The following is a 14,293-nucleotide window of genomic DNA, read 5'->3' on the forward strand; positions in this document are numbered from 1 at the left end:
ATGTAAACAATCCACCACTAAATATTCAGGTTGATAACAATTGCTATAAATATAAAAGGGGGCTGGGCACAGTGACTCACGCCTGTAATCCCAGCACTTACTTTGGGAGGCCAAGCGGGCAGATCACCTGAGGTCAAGAGTTTGAGACCAACCTGGCCAACATGGTGAAACCCCATCTCTACTAAAAACACAAAAATTAGCTGGGCATGGTGGCAGGTGCCTGTAATCCCAGCTACTCAGGAGGCTGAGGTGGGAGAATCCTTTTAACCTGGAAGGTGGAGGTTGCAGTGAGCTGAGATTGTACCATTGCACTCCTGCCTGGGCAACAAGAGAGAAACTCCCATCTCAAAAAAAAAAAAAACAAAAACAAAAACACACACACACACACACATTCCCATATATACACATATATGGGAATAAATTCATGTATATCACATGTTACAATCTCAGAGACATGAGGACATCATGAAGTTTGTATGAGAATATCAAAGAACATGTAAGAGAACATGCAGAGACAGGCATGTGAACATGTGTAATGTCCGGGGAGAAAAGTTGCCCCTGGATCATTACCAGTCCCTCCATGGTCTGCCATTCCTGCTCCTGCCTCCTCACGTATTACTGATCCCAGTGTTCCTTCCAGTCCACTGTCCTCTTCTCTTGCCCTGGCCTGTGCCACAAACACACATTTTCCTCTTCCCTTTCCCTCCCCTGTCTGGTGGACTCATTGCACCTCACTCTCCAGCATCTCCTCCAGTGATCCTCCTCCTGGAAGCCCCCATTGTCCATCTCATCCCAGGTCTAATGCTTGTCCTCTGAGGTCCCAAGCACAACTCTTCCACTTGCAGTTTAGTTTCTGTTAAGTTTTCTGAATCCCCACTAGGTTTAAATATTGGAAATTTTGGAAACATTATCTATGTCATTCCCCTGTGAGCCCCATACATGTAGTGGACAATAAATAACACAGAAGATTCTCCTTCATATTGAATTTCACCAATGGATTTAACGCCTCTCAAACACCTCTCAACTATAATCTTGTCTACTTCCCTAGAAACTCTATCTCTCAATTTGAAGTAGGTTTGAACATGAAGACGACCACGTTTCTTTTGCTCTCTTCTGTTCTCATGACAGGATGTGAGTCCTGAGTCCTCTCCCACCACTAAGCTTCTTCTCCAGCCTCCCCATCCTCAATCCACTCTAGAGACTCTCTCAGGGTCCCTGCTCCTCTTGGCTTATCCGTACTTCTTTGGTCCTTCTGGACAGTGTTTCCCTCTTAGTTTAAATAAAACATTCTTGTTCACCAAGATTTAGCTCTATTTATATGGCTCCTTTGGTGAATACTGCAAAATCTTTATTAGTTACCATATTCCACCAATTTTACTATGTGTTACTATGTGTGTGAGATTTTTTGTTTGTTTGTTGCTTTTCATCACTGTCACTGCTAGACTTGCGTGAGCCATGACATGATTCAACTTTTCAGCACATGGATGAATACATCCTGAAATTTTATATCGTCAGCTTCTCTTAAGATCACCATCATCAAAATTACCAGAATGGGTATCAATAAGAAAGGTGCAAATCCCACAATGGTACAGCCTCTTTTTTATGAAAAAGTGTGCCTTTCCCATATCTCTTCAGGTACACAGGGTGTTGTTAAGGTTTCTATAGCTCTGGGTAAAAAGCTAATTCAGAATAACCATAATCAGAATACCAAAATATGTGTGACTTAATTTATAATTTCAATATTACTTTCATTTTTATACGAATAAAACTTATAAATTCAAAATTCTAAAAGGACTTTTTCAGTTAGTATAAACAAGTCTTTTATGTGTATAATAGTTTGATGGAGATATTATTCTTTTAGATCCTTCTATGTCTTTGATTCATTGACATACAGTGAATGTTCCCAATGAGACACTACAGACATTATGTATTCACCAATCTGACTTTCCCTTTAGTGATACAAAGGCCAGCTCACTTGTCCATCTTTCTCTGTGAGTGTGACGCACATTGTTCCTTATTCAGCTTCATATGGGCAACGAGATCCATACAGGGTGGGGTACAGTAATGATAAGAGTAACTGCTGGAAGAATGAAACAAAATGTTGTGGAAAAATTTATTGGGATTAGATATGGCTTATCACATGTAAACATGGACACTTTATCTGGAATGATGGACTGCAAGACAGTGCACATCAAATAATGACATCTGAGAGATGCAAAACAATGATATGAGGGTTACTATTGCCTCAGGTTACTGCCTGGGGAGAACTTCCAGGCTATGGTGTGGCACAGACTCTAGAAAACACCCTGAGTGAGAAGATGGAACTGACAGACTGAGGAACAAAGTGGCTGAATTTCACGAAGCCATTCTCCACGTGCAGTGGTAAGAACAGGAGAGAGCACTCGTGCCTACACCCATGCAGGCTGGACTATGGTGCCATCAGTATTCCACTGGGACATGGTTCACAGGAACACAGGAGTGGTACAGAAACACAGAGCAAAGATACAAAGAGAAGTAATTTGAATGAACTTTACCTTCACCCTTTCATCTAATTCCCTACTGCAAAGAGACAAGGCTTTTCATGACTCAGTGGTCTTACAACAAGTCCAAGGATGAAGGGATGGCTATTGCTTAGAAACGAAGCAAATGACGTGTTAAGTAGATTCGATCACCCTATGTGGACACCAACCTGTCTTTCCTATGTTACCTGGTTAGTTGTTGCTGGTAAAATCACTGCACTATAAAACAATTAAAATATAGCTTTCTACTTACAAGAGTAGAGCATGTTCATCACCTAAAGTAGAAGAAACTAATAAATTTTCCCACCTCTATCAGTTTCCCTTAAAAATATCCAGTTTCTTTAACATTAGAAAAATATTTTTCTCTGCTTTTCACTATGTACATACCACAGGCTATGTAGTATAGGGTTACTCTTTTTTTTTTTTTTTTTTTTTGAGACGGAGTCTCGCTGTGTCTCCCAGGCTGGAGTGCAGTGGCGTGATCTCGGCTCACTGCAAACTCCGCCTCCGGGGTTCACGCCATTCTCCCGCCTCAGCCTCCCAAGTAGCTGAGACTACAGGTGCCCGCCACCACGCCCGGCTAGTTTTTTTTGTATTTTTAGTAGAGACGGGGTTTCACCATGTTAGCCAGGATAGTCTCGATCTCCTGACCTCGTGATCCACCCGCCTCGGCCTCCCAAAGTGCTGGGATTACAGGCTTGAGCCACCGCGCCCGGCCTAGGGTTACTCTCTATATGCAGTGAAATTAAGTTAAATTGTAACTGAGTACCCCATTTTTCTAAAAATTATCTTTGTCTTTTTCTTCCCCTCTATGTTCACCTGTTATTTAGCTCCTTAAGAAATGCAAATATAACCTTTTCCTCTCCGTCCTTTCCACCAGGGAGACCACCAGCAAGCATTGCCAGCTTATCTAAGTATGTGTTTGCTTAGAAATTACCAAATGTTGAACCAGAACAGGCATGCTTCACATTGTTTCAAGACATCTGATTAACTAATCTACAACCCTATTCTGTCTTGAATGATGCTGGCTAGGCTAATATGATTACAGATAAGTCCTCTAGCAAGTCATGTAGACCCTGAACCTCCACATTCCTTCTGCATGCCCTGTATACCAAAATTTCTCCTTACAATCCTGCTTTCTGCCACAAAAACTGAAATGGCTCCTTGAGATATGAATCTAGCCCTTCCCCGTTGCTAAAATCTGGAATAAAGTCACATTCTTTTTCCCAGCCTTCTGCTTATTATTTGATTTTACAAGTGGCCACTGCCGAACCTACATTCTGTAGCAAAATGGTACCAGACTATAACAGATGAGGGGCACTTCTTTTTTTTTTTTAAACCAGGATCTATAAATGAAATTTTCTGTTTATACTATTAAAGCCTATAGACCTTGACTGCAGCTATACCTAGCAGAACAAGTGCCCATCTATTAATATAGAACAAAAGTCCCCATACAATATCAGTGCTTTTGCTCTGTTGATTGCTCATGTCTCACACATCTTGAACAAATGTCTCCAATCTTTGCCTAAGTTTCAACTAAGACAACAAAAGTACAATCTAAAAAAATGCACAAGTATGAAAACCTTTTGAGACTATTAAGTTGGATGAAAATGATAATAAATAAAAGATTGAAATTCCTTTTTTATAAGCTAATGGCACAAAAATATTTTCTGATTACAGCACGTGATGTACACGTTTTCTAACTGGTATTTTTTATATCACTGAGAACTAAAAACGAGTTTAATCATCACTCATCAGAAATAAGAAAATAATTCATATCTAATAGAATGGGTGATCCGTGCAGAGAACTGTCACGTACACGTACATGGAGGTGAGGTGGAAGGAATTATGGAGTCCAGTCAATGTCTAAATCTTTTGTACAAGGAGAAAATGAAACAGCATCATGAAGTTCACACCTGCATAGTTAAGAAGAGGTTGCTCTTTGTGTTCAGATGTGAAGTCTAACTTTACTGCCACACAAATCAATACCTTGTTAACCTTTCACATGTACAGCAAACTAAGCCATAGAATAGAAAGTTTGACAGATCTTTTTAAGCATAAGATCTTTTTAATGTGGGACAATTTTGCTTTGTGGCTTACAGAATAGTTTCTGTCCTTCTTTTTAACCAGAGCTATTTAAGAGGAAAATTCTGGAAAATCATAAAGCAGAGAATATGCAACGTCTGTCGTTGCTAATAAAAGTGATATTAACATTCAATTTATGAAACGGAAACAGGAGTAAAGATGAAAATAGTTGATATGGTTCATTGAAAAATAATTATAAATGCATTTTTAAAACAGAAAAATAAAGGCCTTAAACACACAATACAAAAATAAATATTTGGTTTTAGATGATGTTTATATGGCCAAAAAAAAAAACCACACCAGAATATTTATACACAAGCATTTAAGACATTTGCACAACAAATTAAATCAAAACAAAGGAGAAATAGCACAATATAAAATCTAAAGTCTTAAGGTGTCATTGGTAAGCAAGCAGAATCATTTTTGAACAAACTCAGCCTTTTTAAAAAGACTTGAATTCCCTACCTCACCCCACAGCCAAGGCTGGGAGCTGCTGTCCTTGTGCGTGCAGAGCCCCCAGAGAGGCTCTGAGCTCAGAGGCTCCCCTGTGAACCTGCCTTTGTTGGGCGTGGTCTGGAAGGGGACCCTGTTCACAGGATCATCTACAGCAGGGCAGGAGGCAGTCAGGGCTGCCTCTCCAGGTTTTCAACACCACTGGCTGTTGTCAAAGATATTAAATACATAAAGTGGGTAGTGGTGTTGGGAGATTGCCTAAGATCACAAGGACATTAGAGATTTAAGAGTCAATAGCAATGTTCCAAAGTTGTATATCCACAGCCTTATTCAAGGTACAGCTGAAAGTATTGGTGTAGGTGCAAGGCATGCAGGTCTGAACATTTTTCACCTCATTATAGAGCAGCTCAGTGGTTAAAACAACAGGCCCTGGGCCAGGCACAATGGATCACGCTTGCAATCCCTATGGTTTGGGAGACTAAGGAGGGTGGATTGCTTGAGGCCAGGAGTTCTAGATCAGCCTGGGCAACAAAGAGAGACCTTCTCTCTACCAAAAATAGTTAAAAATTAGCCGTGCAAGGTGGCTTGCACCTGTAGTCCCAGCTACTCAGGAGGTTGAGCGGGGAGGATCTCTTGAGTTCAGCAGCTCAGACAGAGAATGTGTTCTATGTTTGTGCCACTGTACCCCAGTTGGCGTGACAAACAAAATTATCTCTTAAAAAAGAAAAAAATGAACAATCTCTAGAGAGAAAATTCTTGGGCTAAATAGACTCTCTTAATAATAAGAGTGTGGTATTTGCACAGATATATAATAAACAACCAATAACTTAAAAATGAAAACAGACATATGCATATATAAGCATATATTTAAGTTGATGCATGGGGGAAACATAGATTTTTATTAAAATGTTCCAGGGTCTTGAATATCCACAGGGAGAAATTAATGTCTGACCTATGACCTGACATTACACACAAAATTATAGTTGGTTCACAGACAAAAATATAAAAATATTTATAGTATACAGAACACAATTCAGGAAAACCTGAAAAGCATTTACCATATAAGACAAAACTTATTCTACGTAGTTGATACGAGCAAAGACTCTGGGGCATATGGAATCAAACTCAAGGTTCCTTCAGGCCTCTCCTGTCGAATTACCTCAGACTTGGAAATGGATCAGAGGAGCGAGAATCATGCTTACTTCCTGAGATGGCAGGTGGATTGCATGAAATGATAACATATAAAGCATGTAGTATATTACCAAGCCTACACTAACCCTGAAAAATAAATATTCTAATAAATTGTGACGTGTATTGATTGCATCAGTTGTAATGTGTCACTATTTCCTATATCAGAATAAAAGAACAAAACCACTAACAATGAAACTAATACTTTTATCATGTGGAAATACATTGTATAATAATATCATCATTATATTATAATTATTGGGGTAAAAAAGCTGTTTTCAAGACATATACATGTGGATATTTTTCTTATCTTTTGTCACTCCTATGATTACATGGGACGGAACATATGAGGAAAATACACCAACAAAGGTTTTCCTAAATTTTCGTTTATCCAGATCCAACTCTCCTGAATCACTCTTCATTTCATCTTGCTCATGATGTTCCCCATGTTATCATCATCTGTGCTAATCTGAAGCTTGGGTGATGCTGCATTTCCTGTGAGATTCCTATGTTGCTCCTGTGAGTTTATATTTTCAACCTTCTGAATCCTCCTATGCAAGATTTGATGTGGATGTTGATGATATCACCCAAAAATGTCGACAGGAGGTCTGCAGACCAAGGTCATATACAAGTAAACAAGGACAATCACATGATGACTGCCTTCTCGTCAACAGTGTTTCAACGCTATCAAATTTAAGATGCATCTGTGTTTGATAGATGTGAAAATGTGCACTCTACGATGAATGGAATAGACTGTTTTCTCTGTGACTGCTCATTTCTCAGTGTTAAATTATGGTGGCTCATTGGCTATATTCTTGTTTGTTATTGAGGAAATATGCTTAAATCTTATCACAAAAATTTATAAATGGCATTTATATTCTAGCTACTTTTTAGACAAATTAGAGTTATTAGTGGAGTACTAAAATTCTTATGTCATATATGGAAATACAGTTCTATGAACCATGGTTTAAGAAATCCATTGAGGACAAAGATGAAAATTGCAAAGAGTTATCTGAAAAATTCATGGAATGGTGGCTCTCTAAAGACCTAGGAAAAGCTGTATTTTGAAACTTTAAACTATAATCTTAGAAATGTGAGCAATGCTTCCTGTAAACTTCATTAGAAAGTCCATTCTTTCAGCTGTAACATTTGTGTATCTTTTTCTTCATTCACATTTGTCCTTTTCATCACATGACTGGTGATTGCAGAAATCACTTTATGATTAGTTACTGCAGAAGTGAATGCATAATGGTCTTGATAAGGTATTTTGATCTGTCCCCTTGCTACTCTGGTCAGCTCTACTTTGGGTACTTGGATATTGGAATCGGTTTTGGTGTCCCATCGTGAATACACTGAGTGAAGAAAAAACTCATACAGTCATAGTTAAGGGGGTTGACTGAAATTTCACCTAGAGTTTTAGACTCCAGGAAGGTTGAATTTAAGTGAACACAAAGTCATGCCATCACATATATGAGACATTCCTTCCTTGAACTCAATCTTCTTATCAGGTTAGAGTGTGGAGACAGAGCACTGGGTTTGCCTCATGATGTGGTCTGAAAATTTGGTTTGCTTACAATAGCATCTTTTGTAGACTTGTGGTGTCCAGGCCAGCCTCTATAAAACTGGTGATTTAGGATACTGGGTGAAATCATAGCTTCCATGCAGTTTAAGTTTGTCTGGGGACTCAGTGTTCAGCACTTTGTCATCTGTGCCTGTGACATCATGCTATTCAAGATTTGTGGATGTCAACGGGAGTTCAATATGTAGTTCCATGGCCTTGGAGGCCTTTAGGCATGGTTCCTGAAAACAACTCTGCTGCTATTATGCCTCTTAATAGGAAGCTGTGTGGAAAATTAGTGGGCAGCCAGTACACACGCAGAGTCATCAGCCAGCCTGTTTCTGTCTCTCAGATCACTGCATGGGGGGCTGGAGATATGCTGTACACTGTTATTTTTATTTTTTTTGCCTACTGAGATTTCTCTTCTTGTGCACAACATGTATATATCACTCAGTGGCATTCACCTGCAAAAAAAACCTGTTGTAAAGATTTATTCCCAGGCCTCTGGAAGCAGGGACTGACCTAAACTAACTTATTAGAAATATTTGTTGTACTCTGCTTACCTGCTATTTTGATGGCTTTAGGGTTGGCCAAGAGAAATATAATTCCACCATGTGAGAATCAACAGAGTGCATGGTCCTGAACAATTCCTGATGGAGAATGTAGAGTGAAGAGAACTAAATTAGAACAGGTTTTCTGAAAGGTTTGAAAGTAAAGTCGTCTTTTGATAACTTGAAGAAGAAATCCCTGTACCAAGAAAACATGATCCTGAATGCAGACATACGATTTATGTTCCCTGTCACTGAAATTTCTTATTCTTCCCTTACATCATCTGCAAGTCATGTCTTCTGAAAAGGTTAGTGGGATCCTGAATATACTCTGCTAAATGGTGTCCTAAAATGGGGCTTTCTGGGATATGTGAAAAACAGGCATCTTTCTTTGAAGAAGTGGATGCTGACACTAATGACTGGGTAGTGGGGAAGGAGAAGGAGGATAAGAGTTCTTGGAGCTTGATGGTACCTTCCTGTAGCAGTGGTGCCTGGGTTTCGAATGCTGCCTACATAAGAAAAGCTAGTTTGCTATTCTCTCCCTAGATGCCCACTTGTATCTGGAGGCAAAAGTTTTTTGCTTATGTCTTTACTTGCTTACTTTTTAAAAAAAAATAATAATCTTAAAAACATATTTATTTTGAAATAACTGCAGATTTACACAAAGACACATTGGTAAGTACAGACAGTTTGATATACCATTCAGCTAACTAGAATGCTAATATCTATTATAACCATAGCATATTCATGAAAACAGAATTTAACTGTTTTTCAAGACTCTTAAGTGATCTATAAACTTCCTTCATATTTTACCAGGTTTTCTAATAATGATATACTTACCTATTCTAGGATCTAATCCAGAATACCACCTTACAATTACTGTCAGGTATATTACTTACTACTTGGTGCATAACAAATTACTACATACCTTAGTGGCTCAAAACCACAAACATATTACTCACAGTTTCTCTGGGTCTTCGGTCCAGATGTAGGTGATAGCTCAGGCTGAGGCTCAGCTGGGGAAGGGTCTCCTTCCAAACTCACATGATTGTTCTTAGGATTCACTTCCCTGCCCTCATCAGGAACTCACTGGTGTGTTATTAAAATCACTTAAAATTAATACTAATTTATCAAAAATATTTCAAAACAATACAATAATAATAAATAAGTAGAAAATAGATCACTTACCATTGTATATTATGGATTAGTTTACCCTGATTGAACAACTAGACAAAGACATTTCAAATAAGGAAAATGAAGACCAATATGCCTTACAAATATAGAGACAAAAATCACCAGGGAAATATTATCAAATGAAATCAGCAACATGTAGAAAGTATTATACACCATGGCAAAGGGTATTTACCTCAGGAATGCAAATTTGGTTCAACATATGATACAATTAATGTCATACACTACATTAACAAAGAATAAAAACTATACAATCATCTCAAAGGTTAATATGAAAAGCTAATAACCCTCTCAGGAAAAACCCCAATTCTGTGACTCACCTGTCCTACAAAAATTAGGTGACAGTAAAGGTGTCAAACAAGCACTTGAAAATTCCCAGATTCAGTATTATAAAAACATGCAGCAAATTAGGCAGATAAGAGAACTTTCTTCATTTCAAAGAGCATCTGTGAAAAACTCACATATCATCATAAGTATCTGAAAGGTTCACTAATTTATTTGATATTAGAAACAAGTCAAATATTTCCACTGTTGACACTTGTTTGCAACATTGTACTGGAGAATGTAGACAGGGCAATTCATTTAGAAAAATAAATATAATGTTTCTAGGATGGAAAGGAAGTCAAACTCTGACTATTTGTAAATGACATGATCTTATGTATTAAAAGTCCAAAGGACTCTAATCAAATATGTTTAGAATTTAAAGATGAGTTCAAAAAAGTTTGCAGTATATAATGTTAATATAAAATATTTTAAATGTCTTGATACTAGCAATCTAAAAACAAAACTCAGAAAACCATTCCAATTGAGATGGCATCAAAAATACTTAGGAATAAGCTTATGAAATTAGGTGCAAAATATGTACACTAAAAACTATAGAATGCATATTGAACAAAATTAAAAGAAAATCTTTGAATGCTCATTGTTTAGAAGGGTTAATATTGTTAGCTAGGCGGTATTTTCCAAATGGATCTATAGAATTAATGCAACTTCTCTCAAAACCTCAGGTGGCATCACCTTCCCCTAAATTTAGAAGGTCATCCTAAAATTATATATAATATAGATCCTGAGCGGCCAAAATACTCTTGAGAAGGACAAAAAGGGTTTCCATAGTAGACATATACTTCCTGATTTCAAAACTTACTACAAAGTAATAGTAATCAAGATTTGTGGTACTAGTATAGGGATATATGTATTGATCAATGGAGTAGAATATAATGCTCAAAAATGAATCCTTACATTTACGGTGAAATGCTTTTATAATGTGGCCAAATAAATTAGGTATGAAGCAAAATTTTATTGTCAAATGTTTCTGGGGCAAGTGCATCTCCACATGCAAGTTAGACTCTTGCTTCACACCAGAAACATAATAGACTCAAAATGATCATCCATCTAAATATAAGAGCTAAACAGGCCCCACCCATAAAAAGGAACATAGGAATACATCTTTGTGGTCTCTGGTTAAACAGTGTTTTAAGATATGACACTGAGAGCACAAAGGAAAGAAGAAAATATAGAAATATTAAACTTCATTAGAATTAAAACCTTTTACAATTTAAAGTCCACCAACAAATATAAACAGGCACCCAAAGAATGGCAGAAAACATCTGAAAATTGCAAATTTCATAGGTGATAATGGTCTATTATCCAGAATATGCAATGTCTTACAATTCAAAATTAAAAAGGCAAATATCCCAATCAAAAATGGCAAAATCTTAAATAGCCAATTCTCAAAAGAAAGCCATAGTCAGATCCAAAATCACATGAAAATATGTCCTCATTATGAGGTAGGAGACCGGAAGGACTTGTTTTCCGGTTTCACAACCTTGATGACCAAAACAAGATCTGCTCCAGACAGGATAAAGTGAAAAACTGGCAGAAGCCAGTACATCGCGGCAAATGTGATCCCTGGCAGTCTTCATTTGTCACTCACATAAGACACTCCTACCAACCACATAACTGTTCACAAATTCCATGGCCACAACTCAGACGTTACTGCCCCTTTCCATGCAGACAACCTAGAAGCCACTGTCCCTTTCCTGTCTCAATTTGCATTGACCTGCCCTTCAATTTGCATATAATTAAAAGTGGGTTTGAATGCATATAAATACAGTTGCCAAGAGGCCTATATGTTGCCAACTCTGAACACACTGCTTAAGAGTTAGCCCTGCTCTGCTAGGAGCAGTACCATTCAATAAAATATTGCAGTCTAACATCACCCACTTGCCCTTAAATTCTTTCCTGGACAAAGCTAATAACCCTCTCAGGATAAGCCCCAATTGTGTGACTCACCTGTCCTACAAAAATTAGGTGAAGGCAAATCTAAAAACCATGAGGTGTACTTCAAAAATCTAAAAAGCACATTGTGAAAAAATATAAGTTGGAAAGGTAAAATACTGTGAAAAGGCAAACTTGTTACCGACTAAATAAGGTTTTTAATTTGCATAATTTAGGTACACTCTTTGTGTTACGAAGTTCTTCAGGATTTGGAAAACATGATTATGTATTCACCATTACAGTATCAAGGAGAGTAATGCCACTGCCCAAAAGAAATCTTCGGTAGTTCACTGATTGCACCTTTCTCTCTCCCAAGCCCCTTGTAACCACCGAACTCTTTACATATCACTACACTTTTTCCTTTTCAAGAGAGTCATATAAATGGAATTACACAGTATTTTGAGCTTTTCAACTTGTATTTTCTTACACAGCAACATACCTTATTCAGGAAGTATGATTAAATTAACAACGTCAGCTTGCTCGCAGGGAGAGCGCTAGATTACAGACAAAGGAGAATGAGTGGATCCATTTAGATGGTGCCGGATTAGGTCACCTGGTGTTGGAAACATTAGTAGGAATTACAAAATTACCCAATTAGCCTGGAGCACAATTAAATACACAGACTGGAGCATACAGTAGTGACTGAACAAAAGAAAATGCCAAACAACAACAAAACCAACCAGCCACACAACATCAAACTTTCATTACGGAGGCATTTCACAATGATACAAGAGACAACTTAAAAACCTTCTACTAGCCAACACTGGAGCGGTGTGTGCAATAAAAAAAAAATACCGTCCAAGCACCGTGGCTCACGCCTGTAATCCCAGCACTTTGGGAGGCCAAGGAGGGTGGATCATCTGAGGTATGCAGTTTGAGACCAGCCTGGCCAACATGGTGAAACGCTGTCTCTACTAAAAATACAAAATTTAGCCAGGTATAGCATCTCATGCCTGTAATCCCAGCTGCTCGGGAGGCTGAGGCACGAGAATTGCTTGAACCCAAGGGGCAGAGGTTTCAATGAGCCGAGATCACGCCATTGCACTCCAGCCGGGGCAACAGAGCAAGGCTCTGTCTCAAAAAAACAAAACAAAACAAAACAAAATAGCACATATGCAGTGTAAAATAAATATTCATATTTAGATAATGATATAAACAAATGATGCATATATAAATGAATAAATTAATACACATAAAATAATTGGAAGAGAATAGACACATGTTTATGGTGAAAATTTAAAGAAATTTGTAGACATTCTGCCAATAATGAATGTGTACTCTTGTTGATAGTTTGCATTCTTAGTATGATATGATATGATGAGAATGGCACTTTTTGACCAGGCATGGTGACTCACGCCTGTAATCCCAGACCAGCCTGGCTACCACACTGAGACTCCATCTCTATAAAAAAAATAAATATCCCTTGAGCCCAGGAGTTTGACCCTGGCCTGGGCAACATGGTGAAACCTTGCATCTGTCAAAAAAACTAACAAACAACAACAACAACAACAACAAATTAGCCCAGAATGGTGGCACATACCTGTAGCCTCAGCCACCCTGGAGGCTGACAAGGGAGGATCCTTAAACCCAGAAGATGGAGGCTGTAGTGAGCCAAGCTCATGACACTGCACTCCAGCCTTGGTGAGAGAGTGAGACACTGTCTCAAAATTAAATAAATAAATAAAAATGACACTTTCCCTCTGTGATCTTCTTCCCCTAAACCCACAAATCCCATCTTATCATGAGAGAAACATCAGACGAATCCCACATTAGTAATATTAATGTCAGCAAAAATAAGGAAACTCTGAGAAACTGTGACAGTCAGAGAATTGTAAGGAGACATGACATGTACCTGTGATGAGGTATCCTGGATGAGATCCTGGAATAGAAACAGGACATTAAGTGAAAACTTAAAAAAAAATGAATAAAGTATGAAGAGGAGTTAATGATAGTGTTATAAAATTGATTGGTTGTGACAAATATCCTACATTAATGTAAGAATTTAACAAAAATGGAAACTTCACGGGATATATGGAAATTCTATGTACTACATTTACAACTGTTCTGTAAACCTGAAACCATTCTTCAGTTTGTAAGCTTTCTTCATCTTTAAAGTCACTGCTGACCTTATAAAACAATATGAGCAATATTTTTGATGGCCCTTAGTGCATCTCCTTAGCTTCATCATCTTCCTTAATCACTGAAGGTAGCTATTACTGTGAATTATTTGCTATTCTGTAATTTGTGTTTATTGTATTTACCTCAATGTTTACATTTCTAATATCTATAACGTTTATTTTCTTGCCTTCAAACGTACATGCACGGGTTTAATGTATTTATGTCCCTAGTTTAATCATGAGAAATCATGAGAAATTCATATTGTGGGAAAACCTACAAAATATCTGACCTGCACTTTTCAAAAAAGTCAAGTTCACAAAAAATAAGTGAAGACTGAGAAATTTGCAGATTGGAGA

General features: G+C 37.8%; 1 long non-coding RNA gene across 3 annotated transcripts in view; it reads right to left on the minus strand.

Annotated features, from left to right (window-relative positions):
• The window catches only part of LOC102131280 (uncharacterized), a 125,321-nt gene that overhangs the window by 72,729 nt on the left and 38,299 nt on the right, over positions 1-14,293 (minus strand). For 2 of the 3 annotated variants that reach the window (XR_010587966.2, XR_010587967.2), the window contains exons 9-12: positions 13,672-13,698; positions 13,360-13,456; positions 9,314-12,372; positions 8,367-8,453 (exon numbers count right to left, since the gene is read on the minus strand). This is a non-coding gene — a long non-coding RNA (uncharacterized lncRNA). The remainder of the gene's footprint in view (positions 1-8,366; positions 8,454-9,313; positions 12,373-13,359; positions 13,457-13,671; positions 13,699-14,293) is intronic. The other variant, XR_010587968.2, reaches the window with a different exon arrangement.

This window comes from Macaca fascicularis, chromosome 7, assembly GCF_037993035.2.
Source record: "Macaca fascicularis isolate 582-1 chromosome 7, T2T-MFA8v1.1".
Taxonomy (NCBI): domain Eukaryota; kingdom Metazoa; phylum Chordata; class Mammalia; order Primates; family Cercopithecidae; genus Macaca; species Macaca fascicularis.